The 15000-nt window shown below is 37.1% G+C and overlaps 1 long non-coding RNA gene across 5 annotated transcripts in view; it reads right to left on the bottom strand.

Annotated features, from left to right (window-relative positions):
* Window positions 1-15000, bottom strand: part of LOC106870360 (uncharacterized) — a 182552-nt gene that overhangs the window by 7395 nt on the left and 160157 nt on the right. Inside the window, exon 4 of one of the 5 annotated variants that reach the window (XR_016244999.1) lies at window positions 8958-9208. The exons of 2 other annotated variants lie outside the window; for them this stretch is intronic. This is a non-coding gene — a long non-coding RNA (uncharacterized LOC106870360). Of the gene's footprint in view, window positions 1-8957; window positions 9209-10824; window positions 11137-12652; window positions 13890-15000 lie in introns of those variants that run through there. 2 more of the 5 variants (XR_016245004.1, XR_016245001.1) reach the window with 2 other exon arrangements.

Genomic DNA, 15000 nt, shown 5'->3' with positions numbered 1-15000 from the left:
TGCGGTCAAAGTGCTTCAAGGCGGTGTCGCAGTATGACCGCAGTCAAAGGACTGAAACAAGTAAATGTTATCTTAGAGAGCAAAACGAATCATAAGCGACACCATGTCTGTATATATAAAAAAGAAAACGCGAGAAATTTGACCGGCAATTGTTGGTACTGCCACATATAGTTTCTTTCGAAGTAAGGGGAGAGACTTTATTAAGAAATAAAAGAGAGGGTGAATTTACACTTTAAGTGGAGAGAACCCCTTCAGGGTTTATTATTATTATTATTATTATTATTATTATTATTATTATTATTATTATTATCATTATTATTATTATTATTATTATTATTATTATTGTTGTTGTTGTTAGTATTATTATTATTATTATTATTATTATTATTATTATTATTATTATTATTATTATTATTGTTGCTGCTGCTGTTGTTGTTATTGTTATTATTATTATTATTGAGTGAGAGATCAATGCATGCCATCAAAGTGACACTAGGGTAAAGTATTTGATAAAAGCGGTGAATTGGCAGGTTTGTTAGCACGTTGGTTAGAATAATTAGGACTAATTCCTCCTGTTCTTTACATTCTAAGTTTAAATCCCACCGGATTCGATAAAATAATTACCAGCTGAATACTAGGGTCGATATAATTGACTAAGCATCTGACTCCTGAATTGTAACCCTTGTGCCTGTAGTAGAAAAAAAATATTTACAGCTTTATCCACTTAGAGTAACACTCGAAAACATAAACAAAGAATAAATAGCTTTAAAATATTTTTAGTTTGACTAAAACGTGACTGAATGTTTTTGTATCATACATCAATAAAGTGTTGAATGACATGTGAACGCGAGCTGGTTTTGGCTCTCTGGCCGTAGTTTGCCGGCCGCTAACCTAGTAGTGCAGATTTTGCTGGTAATTGTAGTACCTTCTAGTTATCTACTTTCCGCAACAGGTAAATAACCATGTTTGTGAAACCTACTTTTCCTAGAATTGGTTCTTCATGCCACTTAAATTTCAATAGCGTACGAGTTGCTATTCGTCTCTGACAGCTCCAATCCTGTAACATTTATTGTTTAGATACACCACCTGGAAAAACTGATATTTTTTCAACACAAAAAAAAAATGTTTTAAATCACTCTATTTTTCATATTAATTTAAAACATTTATTCATTTGATGCTACACTAAAAATAAAAATTTTCCCTTTTTTTTTTCCACTGAATTTTATTGATTGATAACCAAAGATCGATTAAAAAAATAAAGAAATTTTGTTTTTGTATCATACATCAATAAAGTGTGTGTGTGTGTTAGATGACACGTGAACGAGAGCTAGATATGGCTCTCGGATCGTAGTTTGCCGGCCCCTAACCGGGTAGTGCATATATTCATGGTCTTGTAACTATAATAACATGATAAATTTTTTTTGGCGTACATGCAGTCATTCTGCTGCAGTCAGTATCTTTATAACAGGTTATATCTTGTGATATTTTTGATTTGGTAATTATAATATATAACTGTAATAAATAACTGTAATTTTTAGTCTGGTAACTGTCATACTGTTTGAGACATTCTTCTTACTCTACGTATTATTACTCTGTTATTTTATAACTGCGTCAGTTTTGTGATATTCAGGTTTTTGTTAGTGTTTTTCTCTGATAGTTTTTTACAATCTACATGGCATCTGTCTATTACGTTTAGTAAATCCAATTATGTTTAGTAACATCATGGCTACCATGATATTTGTGCATATTAACGCCATGAATACTGCGGTATTTGTGCATATTAACACTATAGCTACCGTGATATTGGTGCAAAATGACATCATGGTTGTTATGTTATTTATAGTCAGTGACGCCATGGCAGCTGTGATGTTTGTAGTTAATAACTTCATGGTTACCGGGATATTTGTAATTATTAGCGCCATGGCCGCTTTGATATTTGTCCACCTTAACGCCATAGCTACCGTGATATTTTCGCAAAAGAAATTCATGTCTGCCGCGATATTTATGCAAAATAACTTCATGTCGAAGAAGTTTGCGCCTGTAGGCTACAAACATCACTCCACTTTGTTACAGTTATAATAGCATTACATATGCTTATGGCCATTTTATTTCCCGTACAGAGGAGTCACTCGTAGGAAAACTTTGATAATCAGAGTAATGAAACCACATATATCACTACACATTAACGTCATGCCTGTTGTGATAACTGTGCATATTAACGCTGTGACTTCTGTCGTATATGTGCAAAATAATGTTATGACATTTGTGTTGCGCGACCCCATGGCAACCGTGATATTTATAGTTAATAATATCATGGCCACTGTGATATTTGTAATTATTAACGCCATAACTACCGTGATATTTATGCATATTAACGCCATGACTGCCATGATATTTTTGCAAAATAACTTCATGGCTACCGTGATACTCGTCCATATTAACGTCATGGCTACCGCGATACTCGTCCATATTAACGTCATGGCTACCGCGATACTCGTCCATATTAACGTCATGGCTACCGCGATACTCGTCCATATTAACGTCATGGCTACCGCGATACTCGTCCATATTAACGTCATGGCTACCGCGATACTCGTCCATATTAACGTCATGGCTACCGCGATACTCGTCCATATTAACGTCATGGCTACCGCGATACTCGTCCATATTAACGTCATGGCTACCGCGATACTCGTCCATATTAACGTCATGGCTACCGCGATACTCGTCCATATTAGCGTCATGGCTACCGCGATACTCGTCCATATTAACGTCATGGCTACCGCGATACTCGTCCATATTAACGTCATGGCTACCGCGATACTCGTCCATATTAACGTCATGGCTGCCGCGATACTCGTCCATATTAACGTCATGGCTACCGCGATACTCGTCCATATTAACGTCATGGCTACCGCGATACTCGTCCATATTAACGTCATGGCTGCCGCGATATCTTTGCAAAACAATTTCATAACTGCTCTGTTTGTGCACATTAACGTCGTGGCTGCCGTGAATTGTGTTTATATTAATGTAGTAATTATCGTAACATTAGTGCAAAATAACGTCTTGGTTATAATAATATTTATGTTGAGTCCGTGGTAGCCGTGATGTTTGTAATTAATATCTGCATAAAAACCTTAGTACTTGTGTTGAGTGACACCAGGGTTATTGTGACACTTGTGGTAGGGAACATCATTGTTGCTGTGATACATGTGCAGTCTCTCGTGGAAAATTTTTTATCATCATAACTCTGATGATCGAAGTTTTTCCACGCGAGACTCCTCTGTACTGGAAATAAAATGGCCATAAATACATGTAATGATATTATAACTGTAACAAAGTAGAATGATGTTTGTAGCCTACAGGCGCAAACTTCTTAGAATATTTTTAATCAGCAACATCGTATGAAAACTTGCCGATACCAATGGTGCTGTCAGTGTGATTAGTTTGGTCTACGTGACATTCACCTGTTGGTAACCTTGCGATCGATGGGAACATAAGAGATTTGATATGTTTAGCGAAACTTTTGTAGTTGTTTTAAGATTTCTATGTTCGACTACATTTCGAGGAAACTGTGATGTAAATGATATGTTATGAAACTTATTCATGGAGTTATCGATAAATGTTAGCATATGTTTGACCAACTTGCATGTATACAGACAGAGACACACACAAACATGTTTAAGTTTATATATATACGTGCGTGTGTATATATCTGCCTGTGTCTCTGTGTATATGTATATGTGTATGTACACATATATATGTGTATACATGTGTGTGACAAAGTGCGCGAGTGTATGTGTGTGAACGTTGAAGCATTTATGTAACGTAATATTTATTATATACAATACTAATCTCGAAATCAACAGACAGTCTCATTTCAGTTTATTGCTTATGTTGAGTAGAAGGTAGTGATAATTGTATTGATGTATATTTGTGGAGGTAAAGAAGAAGAAGAAGAAGAAGACGAAGACGAAGACGAAGAAGAAGACGAACAACAACAACAACAACAAGATGATGATGAGAATGAGGAGGAGGAGAGGAGTAAGAGGAGGAGAGGAGTAAGAGGAGGAGAGGAGGAGAGGAGTAAGAGGAGGAGAGGAGTAAGAGGAGGAGAGGAGGAGAGGAGTAAGAGGAGGAGAGGAGTAAGAGGAGGAGAGGAGTAAGAGGAGGAGAGGAGTAAGAGGAGGAGAGGAGTAAGAGGAGGAGAGGAGTAAGAGGAGGAGAGGAGTAAGAGGAGGAGAGGAGTAAGAGGAGGTGGTGGTTCAGGAAACAAGAGAGATGAAAGAAGAAAGATGATGGTGATGAGAAGAAGAAGAATCTTGACCCGGGCCGTCTTAACAGCATCATAGCACCTCCCGGACCCAGCTACAGCATACATAGATCAGAAACGAAAGGCTAGATTCGGGTCACCCGCCACCTCTGTAAACTATCCAGATCGGGCTCGTTTAGACTACTCGAATATGTCATAAACAGTGGTTTGCCAACATATGACGCATTTTGTTTGGCTGCTTCATCGTTTTTCTTTCGCAAATATGGAGTTTGGTTTAAGGTATGGAAGAGAAGTGTGATTAATACATTTGTATTTTGTGTCAATGCTTTTATAATTTATTACTAATTACTATTGATAATGCCAACGCGATATAATTTGGCTCATATAATTAATTTTTATAATAGATATCAAACAGCCTGTTTCAGAATACCGTGTATCGACAGAATACTATAGTACAGAAGGTGGGACTGTATTAGTTTACATCCACACACACACACACGTACTGATGCATAAACATACACATAAGCACACACACATACAGATGTATATACACATAAATTTGCACGCACGCACGCGCACACAGACACACACACTGTTAGTCTCGTACTTACTTGGGCTTATTACTGCTGTATGGTGTCTGTTTAAACTTTTCTCAAGGGAATAAGTTCATACGACATCAGACCATGTCACATACATGTAACCTATATGATACTATATTCCGGACCACTTCCCCTCTCAATCATGTGTCTCTGAGCCACAGAGCTATCTTCTGCTGTTTGACTAATAACTGGGGTCCTTGACAAGTACTGCTACCACCGGGACAGAGCAAATATGGGGGTTGTGGTAACTAAAGAGCAGCTGCCCACTTCGAAGAATTCCGGTACCTCACTACTAGATACAATCTCATGTCTCGTGCCAACCGAGAACTAGAAAGGAAGAAGAAAGCAGGGAAGTATGAGGTCCTCAATGCCATTACTGAGCTGGTTCCAAAAACACTGGCCTAAAAATCGTTCAGTGTGGGACAGAAGGACATGGAGACCTATGATCGCCAACGCTTTCTGGCAGGGCACATTGAGAGAGGGCCAGCGGAAATGCTCCTTTTGCATGATAGCGATGACTAGTAACAAAAAAGGGTAGGGTTTTACTCAGATATATGATTTGTTGCGGATGTTTTACAATGACCTACAATGAACGAACGTGGAGGCGCGTGGCTTAGTGGTTAGGGTGTCAGCATCATGATCGTAACATTGTGGTTTCGATTCCTGGAACGGGCGACGCGCTGTGTTCTTGAGCAAAGCACTTCATTTCACGTTGCTCCAGTCCACTCAGCTGACAAAAACGAGTAAAGCTGGGGAACACATACGCCATTGAAACCGGGAAACCGGGCCCATGAGCCTGGCTAGGCTTTAAAAGGGCACATTTATTTTTTTTTTTTTACCATGAAGGAACCAAAGGTCAGGTGCTTGTAGTGGAAGTGGTAGTAGTAGTGGTGCTGGTGAGGGTGTTGGTGCGGGTGCTGGTACTAGTAGTACTGGTATTAGTGGTGCTGGTGATGATGATGGTAATGGTGATGGCGGTACTGAGGGCGGTGGTAGTAAAGGTGGTGCTGGGTCTCATTATGTCTACCAAAGTACACTCGGAAGCAAGTGCTAGGCCTGGAGCTATTTCAGAAGACTATCGAGACTTTCTCAACAGTTTCCACCGAAACATAAAAGATGTACAAGAAACAACAACTCAAAGATGGTGCCGCAGAATAATGGAACGCAGTAGATACAACTCCAAAACAGAGTAGATGAGAAACGAACTTCTAAACACAAGAGAGACGCCTGCACATTTCAGGAAATAATCCTGGCAACGGTCAGAAACAATCTGTCTGTTCTGGAGACACGACATGTTATAATGAAGTTATTACCTCCCACTCCCCCACTCCCACTTTTATTGGCATCTGTAAGTCTCTTTTAATTAAAGTGGATGAAATGAAGACACGGAAACTGCATGTACGTCCGATGTTGTCGTTACGGTAGTAGTAGTAGTAGCAGTAGTAGTAGTAGTAGTAGTAGTAGTAGTAGTAGTAGTAGTAGTAGTAGTAGTCGTGGTAATGGTGGTGGTAATAGTGGTGGTAGCGATGATAGTAGTAACGGTGGTGGAGGTGATGGTGGTAGGAGTGATGGTGGTAGGAGTGATGGAGATCGTTCTTTAATCCCCAAGTCGGCCCTGATCGAGCAGGTCTACCATCAGAATCATTCCAACAATAATTGCTGCGCGGTTAGGAACACACACACGGACGCACGCACAAACATACACACACACACACACACACACACACACACAGATATGCATACATATTTAAGTATATATGTATATATATATATATATATATATATATATATATATATATATATATATATATATATATATATACATATATATATATATATATATATATATATGTGTGTGTGTGTGTGTGTGTGTGTGTGTGTGTGTGTGTGTGTGTGTGTGTGTATGAATATGTATATATACATATAAATATATATATATATATATATATATATATATATATATATATATATATAAACACACACGCTTACACACACCTTCGAAAAAGGTCCAGATCAACTTCCAACTGTTTCATATATATACATATATATGTGTGTGTGTGTGTGTGTGTGTGTGTGTGTGTGTGTACATATGTTCAGGCATACATGTTAATATTTATTTTATTTATTTTATATAAGAACTCTAATTGCAGGACACTCCTTTCATCAGCTGTCGACTAGAAATCACAGTAGTTTCGGCATCTTCTAACTTCTAACATTCATGCTTCCTCCAGCAACAGCCCGCCACGTGAGCACTACAAAGAAATACTCATATGCTTTTGCCTAAAATCGTTGCTCCTATTTTTCTCGTGTTATTTATGTAGTTACCTTACCAATTCAGGTGCAACTGCAACGAACAGAGGGTTATTTTGTCTTAGCAATTGCTACAGTTTAATTTTTTCACTTTCAGCTTAGCACTTCTTCTAATATGCCTCCGACATACACATATGAAACATTAATAAAGCGTCCCAACTTCCTGTTTGCAGTTCATAAGGCTCTGCTCTTTTCGTCACAAGTTCCTCTTCTCTTAATTTCTCAACGTTTTCTCCGACAAAACTCGCTAAGATTCACGATCTATGTCAGGCTTTCTAGCTCTTACCCGCTTATTCACGCAATCACTATACTTCTCTTACTCTATCACGTTACCTCTCTAATTCCTCTCCTTTATTGTGTCTCTCTGCCTTTGGGTTGTTGTTTTTTTTTACCTCTACTCTTACATTTACGCTGTCTCTTCCTTCTTGTAACTTACGTTCATGGTTTCCAAAATTTTACTGCTTCTGCAATCGATGTCAAACTTGCCGATTGAATATAGTTTCATACTCTTTCTCTCTCTCTCTTTCTCTCTCTCTCTTTCTCTCCCATTCTTTCTCTCCCATCCTTTCAGTATTATTCCTTATGAATCTAATGCACTTCTCATTATAATATATTTCACCTTTACTTCCAGCTTTCTCAGCACAAACACTGTTTTCATCACCACAACTTTCTCGTGCTGCGGACAGAAACGAAAACATGCAATGGAAGGGACAAATAATTTTGCCACATCTATATGTGTTTATATATGAGTGTGTGTGCCTGTATATATATATATATATATATATATATATATATATATATATATATATACAGTGCTACAACTGTTACAACTACAAGCAGTAGTAACAGTAGAATCATCAGCTGTAGTAGTAGTAGTAGTAGTAGTAGTAGTAGTAGTAGTAGTAGTAGTAGTAGGAGTAGTAGTAGGAGGAGGAGGAGGTGGAGGAGGAGTAGTAGTAGTTCTATTTTACTTCTCTTCTACTCTGCCTCTTCCACCACTTCACCACTTTCCTTCCTCCTCTGTCTCATCATCAACATAACGATCATCATCATCATCATCATCATCATCATCATCATCATCATCATCATCATCATCATCATCACCCTCATCATTATTATGCTCATAACCATCAGAAGCATCGTCGTCGTCGTCGTCGTCGTCTTCCTTGTTGTCATCGTCGTCGCTATCGTCATCGTTGTCGCCGTCATTGTTGTCCTTGTCACTTATCGACATCACTTTTAATGGCCAAGAGCCAAAACAAATGTAAATTCTATTATACACAAATAGACACGTAAATACATTTATTATTATATACAAATACACACACACATATTTCTCACTAGCTTGCTTGCTTCCATTTTCTTTCTCTCTTCTTTATTTATATAATATATATATATATATATATATATATATATATATATATATATATATGTGTGTGTGTGTGTGTGTGTGTGTGTGTGTGTGTGTGTGTGTGTGTGTGTGTGTGTGTGTGTGTGTGTGTGTGTGCATGCATACCTAGATACATATATATACATTATATATACTGATAAATGTATACATATATGTATATATATGTATGTATGTAAGCATAAACACAGACACACACATGCATAGATATACATATAAGCACGGACATATGTATATATATATATATATATATATATATATATATATATATATACATATGGCCATGCATGTATATATATGTATGTATATATGTACATACATACATACATACATACATACATACATAAATGCATACACACATGTAAATAAACACACTCAAGGAACACAAACACGCGATGATATGCCCCTTGACCTGGCCTATGAGAGACAATCATGGCCGAAGAATTCATAGTAATGCACAGTATTGTAGAGTCATAGAATCACAGAGTTTATTATATCGCTTCACCGACGAGCTGTGATTCTGCTGAACGGAAGCAGCTCCATCGAAACTTGACCGGCGTATTGGTCAAGGATATTACATTCCGTTACAGCGAAGCAAAGGTCTGCTTAATATGCCTGTAATGTCAAGAAAAAGAAGATCGTCTGCATTTGAAAATCTCTTGCATTTTAATAATCATTTATATCCGAACGAACGAAGCCGTATAAGAAAAACATAGATGCTTGCAAATGCATAGGAACTAATGGTGGAAATTCATAATTGAATGAAAGAACAAAATGCAAATAAAGTAACAGGTGAACACATGTCAATATAATTAGAAAATAGGTTTAGAAATAAAGACGGGAAAGAGTTGGGTGATGAAGAGGAGAGGGATTAGATGACTTGTAGAAATAGACTAATATCAAGAAAATAATGATTTTTCACCTTCGGCACAGAGATACAGAGACACAGAATGTTTGAAGAAAGTAAGGGTCAATTAAACCTACCTTTCTTATTTTATTAACCCTAGAAAGATGAAAGGTTATGCCGTACTGAGTAAAAAGATCCATTTGTTACCTGTGGCTGTAGTTACTTACTGAACTTAGGAGATCAAAAGCAGACGATATCGTTTATTTTGTCAATTTACCTTTGCAGTTTATTATTTCCATAAAATAAATCATGAGCAGTCAATTGCAAACGCACTGACTTTCTAGTTGATGATACTTTCCAAATCGATTAATATTGATTAATATAATGAGACCAACAAATATGCCAACAGCAAACACTTTTTTAATTACACAACTCAATCCTAAAACCATTGTTCATCTTACGGAGGATTTACAAACGATATTGTACAGACTCAACCCCAATTTTCCAATATCCTTCGTTCCATACCAGTGCTAGAATAGCATTTTTTGCTGAATTAAATGTGGTCACCTAATATTAAGTTAGATTAAGTTTCTAGAAAACTGCCGACTTTTCCCCTAATAAACTCTCAAGGAGCCTACTTTGTTTTAAATATTTGCGGATTAAAATATTTAAAAGAAAATCTAATGACATGTTCCAGCCACCAAAGCATTGTTCATTGAAACGTAACTATGAAAGGTATATTTATATATATATATATATATATATATATATATATATATATATATATATCTTCCCTCTTTCATGCAGGAACATTGTAATTACTACAGCGAAGGTGTTACCAAATCGCTTACTCTTCACAAATAAAAAGACCTTTAAGTGGTTTTCATATGGTCCCAGGTTTAGTTTTAAAACATTTGTATTTTAATATTATGAGAGTTAGTTAGGTGTAGGCTGAGTGTTTGGGGAGCTCTATATTCTTTTATCGTGAGACATTGTGAAATAAAGTTCTCTATTATAACTTGCACTATACAGTAAAGGGATCCAGAGAAGGAGTTAAGATGTGATGTTAGACTAGCTACTTTGCAGCTTCATATTATTAGTTATATGTAGGCTGTTTACGACTTCATAATAATATTTTACGTGTGAATAAACAAATTTCTATCGCAAAGACTTGCTAGCGAAAATCTGAATAGGGGTTGCGGAAAATTTAAATGTCCCCTTATAACTATGTATGAGCTAAAAAATAAGGTACTAGATCATCTAGAAGAACGAACTAGAACGTATCAGCACTTTTCCTTGAAAATTTTGCTTTAATTTCTAGTAATTCCTAGTAATACAAGGTGGTAGGAACATTTGTCAGGAAAGCGCCCACTGTGCCTTTCAAGCGACCTTTTCATAAGATTTCTCTAAAATACACACACGCAGATGTAGATTCTAAACATTTTCTGTATTAGAAGTCTAGTTTTGTTTTCAGAGACGAATGTCTTCCATTTTCTCTTCCTTGTGTTGTTGTTGTTTTACTTTGATGTTTAACTATTTATTCTTGAGGAAGGGACAGTGCCCATGACTTCTTAGGTCCTTTTAGGTTATTTTGATGCTGTTAATGTTCCTTTTAAATTGATGCGTGTCAAGACGTACAGGAAAAAGCATGGACACGGAGGGGTTTCCAGTGGGGCAATCATCTGGAGAGAAAAGTCTGAAAATATTGGAAGACGTTGGATGCACCAGAGTTGACGAGAGATAGAAAGACAAGTGAATCAAATCTGCCCAGGCCATGGTGGTACCAGATCATCCAACAGCAAGGAACAGAAGCCATTATAGAAGCAATAAAAAAGACAGAGAGGAGCCAGCACACACGCGAGCAAGAGACTGGTGTATGTTTGATAGTAACTGAATTCCATTTAGTCAAATAGCTCTTTTCTGGATGTGGCCCAGGATATCTATAGGCAGAGTAACAGCATCGTCTTAGACGTGATAGCATAACTCCATTCTAAGTCTCGTTTGAGCCTTCTTATGTGTGTATATATCAGTATGAACTCCATTACCTCACTGTTGTCTTTCCGAACAACACTAAAATAGCGATCTGCCTGAAGCTTAATAAAGAGCAGAAACAAATAGAAATAGGAAATAAAATATTGACAAAGAAACTTTCGTTTGACGTAATTGGACGACCTAAAACAATGGAGTTGTGCAATAACTGTCAACAGATGTCGTGTTTGTGGTTTCCTTACCGTTGTAGGTTTATTATGAAACAGCAGTGATTTAAAGCAAGCGGAAGCCTCATTAGTATTGATGGCACGAGGCGACAGATAGAAGAGAAAGAAGAGCGTGAGAGGGAAAGAGAGAGAGAGAGAGAGAGAGAGAGAGTGAGAGAGAGAGAGAGAGAGAATAAGCTAGTGGTTGAGAGGGGAAAAGACAGAAGGATAGAGAGAGGGGGAGAATAGAAAAGAATGAGATAAAGATAGCATGCGACAGAGAGCATGAGAGTAAACGAGAAAACCCATCCATGTATGTATGGTTAGATGCATGGATGGACGTAAGTACTATGTAGGCACGTATGTATGTATGTATGTATGTGTGTGTGTAAACATTAAATAAGTGTATGAGTGTTTGTGTGTCCTACAAGTGGTGCTGATATGTGTGTGTGAGCATGTGTGCGTGTGTGCATATACATGTATATATGTATATATATATATATATATATATATATATATATATATATATATATATATATATATATATAGGTGTGTGTGTATACATATATATATATATATATATATATATATATATATATATATATATGCGTATATGTTTGCATGCATACGTCTATGTACGCGTTTATGCATGTGTATATTTGTGTGTATGTATATATGTGTGCGTATGTTTACTGAAGAACCAATATTGTGACTGTGCCTTGTTTGATTCCAATCGATGCTCGTTGATTCACTGTGGTAAAATGCATACACACCTACACACTTACACGCTCACACATGCCCACATGCCCACATGCACACAAACACATATACATACACAGACACACACAGTCTCTCCCTCTCTGTTTCTCCTTCGATTTCTCTTTCTCTTTCACTTTATCTCTCACGCTCATACACACTCACAGACACACAAACACTCGCCCACACATTTACACACATTACCGTTGCTATTTAATCCGATTCAGGCCCTGTACGAACAAATCTATGATTGATCAAAGGCGTTCCAGCTGTGATTATCCCATTTATTTTTCGAAATTATACTAAAGAACCCATTTAAAGTATAACTATTGAATACCATTCTTCTTCAAATTAATCTTCCTGGTTGTTGTTGTTGTTGTTGTTGTTGTTGTTGTTGTTGTTGTTGTTGTTGTTTTGGTTAGCGCCTGATTGTGCAGACTTATGATCAAAACCATTCCGAGACTGTGAGCCTTCTGTATTTCTCCTATGTTCGTGAAACCGACCACCGTATTTCCCGATGTGACTATTTGTCTTGGAGATCGATGTCGTCTCAGCATCATTCAACCACAAAATAGCAGATTTCTGTTGTACTGTATTGGCAGAGGCAGAAGGTAAACTGCCCTATTTGGAAATGTTCACACAACGATAGAAACTAATTACTTCCTTTCAACTTCTACTAAAACATTTTTGTTGTACAGCAGTAGCGAGACCGGGACAATAGCAGCCTCACTATCGGAACAGATAAAAGTTGAACATTGCTCTCTTTTGTAATTTACCCATGAAGTTCTTTATCAACAAAGGATAATTAGTGAACGGCTAATTAGAAGAGTGCAGATTTTCTCAACTGATTGTATTTTGTATTAACACGAAGATTAATTCTGATTGGCCTTCTTGTGAGATAAGCATGTTCATGTAATGAAGTCTTGTCATGTTACAGGAAATTTACCGAAGACGTTATTCACGTATTTATTTTATATTTTATCTTTTCCATGTTACAGATATTGCACTGCGGCCATGCTGAGGCACCGACGTGAAGGGTTTAGTCGAATGAATCGCCCCTCGCTACTTATTTTTCTAAAAAGCCTGGTAATCGCTAGGTTACGGTGATATAAAAAAACCAGCAACGACTGTCAAGTGGTGGTGGGGACAAGCACAAAGACACTCATAGATACATATATTCCACACAGACGCGCGCGCGCACACACACACACAAACACATATACTCTAATGCTCTAATGCTGTAGTTAATCCACATAAATGAAAACCTATACACTAACCCTAATCGTTCGGAAAATGCCGATCGAGATAAATTTCAAACAAATTTATATTTATATAGAGTAGGACCGCCTTTGGCAGTAATTACAGCTTGAATTCTACAGTTTGAATTCTATGGACTCGTACAAAGTTTGAATTTTTTCCAAAGGAATTTTCGTCCATTCTTCAGCTAAAACAGTCTCCAGTTCTTGTAGTGATGATGGTGAAGGATTATTCAGCAACACTAATAATAAATTAAAAAACAAAAAATAAAAATAGATACGCTTGTGACGGTTTTATAGATATTTCAAAATTAGGGAGCTATGATGCTAGGTGTTTCCATCATTTTGTCCAACCCTTGAAAGAATGGTCGACACCATAACATTCGGTGGGCGAGTATATAGCGTTAAGAGTTATAGTAGAAGGCAGAAAGCCCCGCTGGTATAAACGTGGCCAGAGGGCCACATAAGAAAAGAGTGCCCAGAAGTATTACCTCATCCGTTTTCAGGGAGGCTACTGAATATTGCCTAGCCTTCTCGTCGGATGCAAATCGCACCTCCAATGTTACGTATGTCCTCCCTCAGGCAAGATAGGTGACATCCTGCCAGATGGGTCTCAAATCCCTCTCAACTTGTATTTTTTCACTATCTCCATTCTATTTGCATCCAGACTATACGTTCTATATATATTAGTATCTCTTTTTGCGTGTCCTTTGTAACTTCATTCGGAGGGGTCACTTATTTCGTGCCTCTCCCTTTACAGGATTTCCCTGTACTTTTCAAGTCCACCTTCTTAAAACAAATCTCTTCTCGTGTTTCATTAGCCGCAGCTGCAAAATTCCTTTTTTTTTTTCCACCTTCCTTTTTTTCATCTTCTGGTCTGCAATACCCAGATTTCTCAATAGTTCTTGTTCAGACGTCGTAACATCTGAAGTATTCAAATCTCCATACATCATTAAGACACAAGTAGGATGATGCGTTTACATCAATACCTTGAGTTATTTCGGTTACAGATGATTGTAACAATGGTGAAAAAATATCAATGTTAATTTATTGATGCATGTGTAAGTCTCTGTAATCAGACAATTCCAAAAAAGTGTTTTAAAAAATTCAGAACTCTGTAACAATCCGATACAAATTCTTCATGGTTCAAAACGTTGCTTACTTTTTACTCATCCTGTAATATATATTTCATTTCTGGATTTGGTTAGCAAGATTTTTTTATGTGAGTTCGTGTGATGAAGCATATTCTGTTGTGTCTGGGGAGAGTCATTTTCTTTTTGTACCTTATCATTTAACACACTCACCGGCAAAATTTCCACTTATTCCTTATTTTTATTTTCCTAAAATTCTCGT

The sequence above is a fragment of the Octopus bimaculoides genome, chromosome 18 (genome assembly GCF_046866305.1).
Source record: "Octopus bimaculoides isolate indiv1 chromosome 18, ASM4686630v1, whole genome shotgun sequence".
Lineage (NCBI taxonomy): Eukaryota > Metazoa > Mollusca > Cephalopoda > Octopoda > Octopodidae > Octopus > Octopus bimaculoides.
The sequence above is the reverse complement of the archived record's forward strand: the minus strand, read 5'-3'. Positions and strand labels throughout refer to the sequence as shown.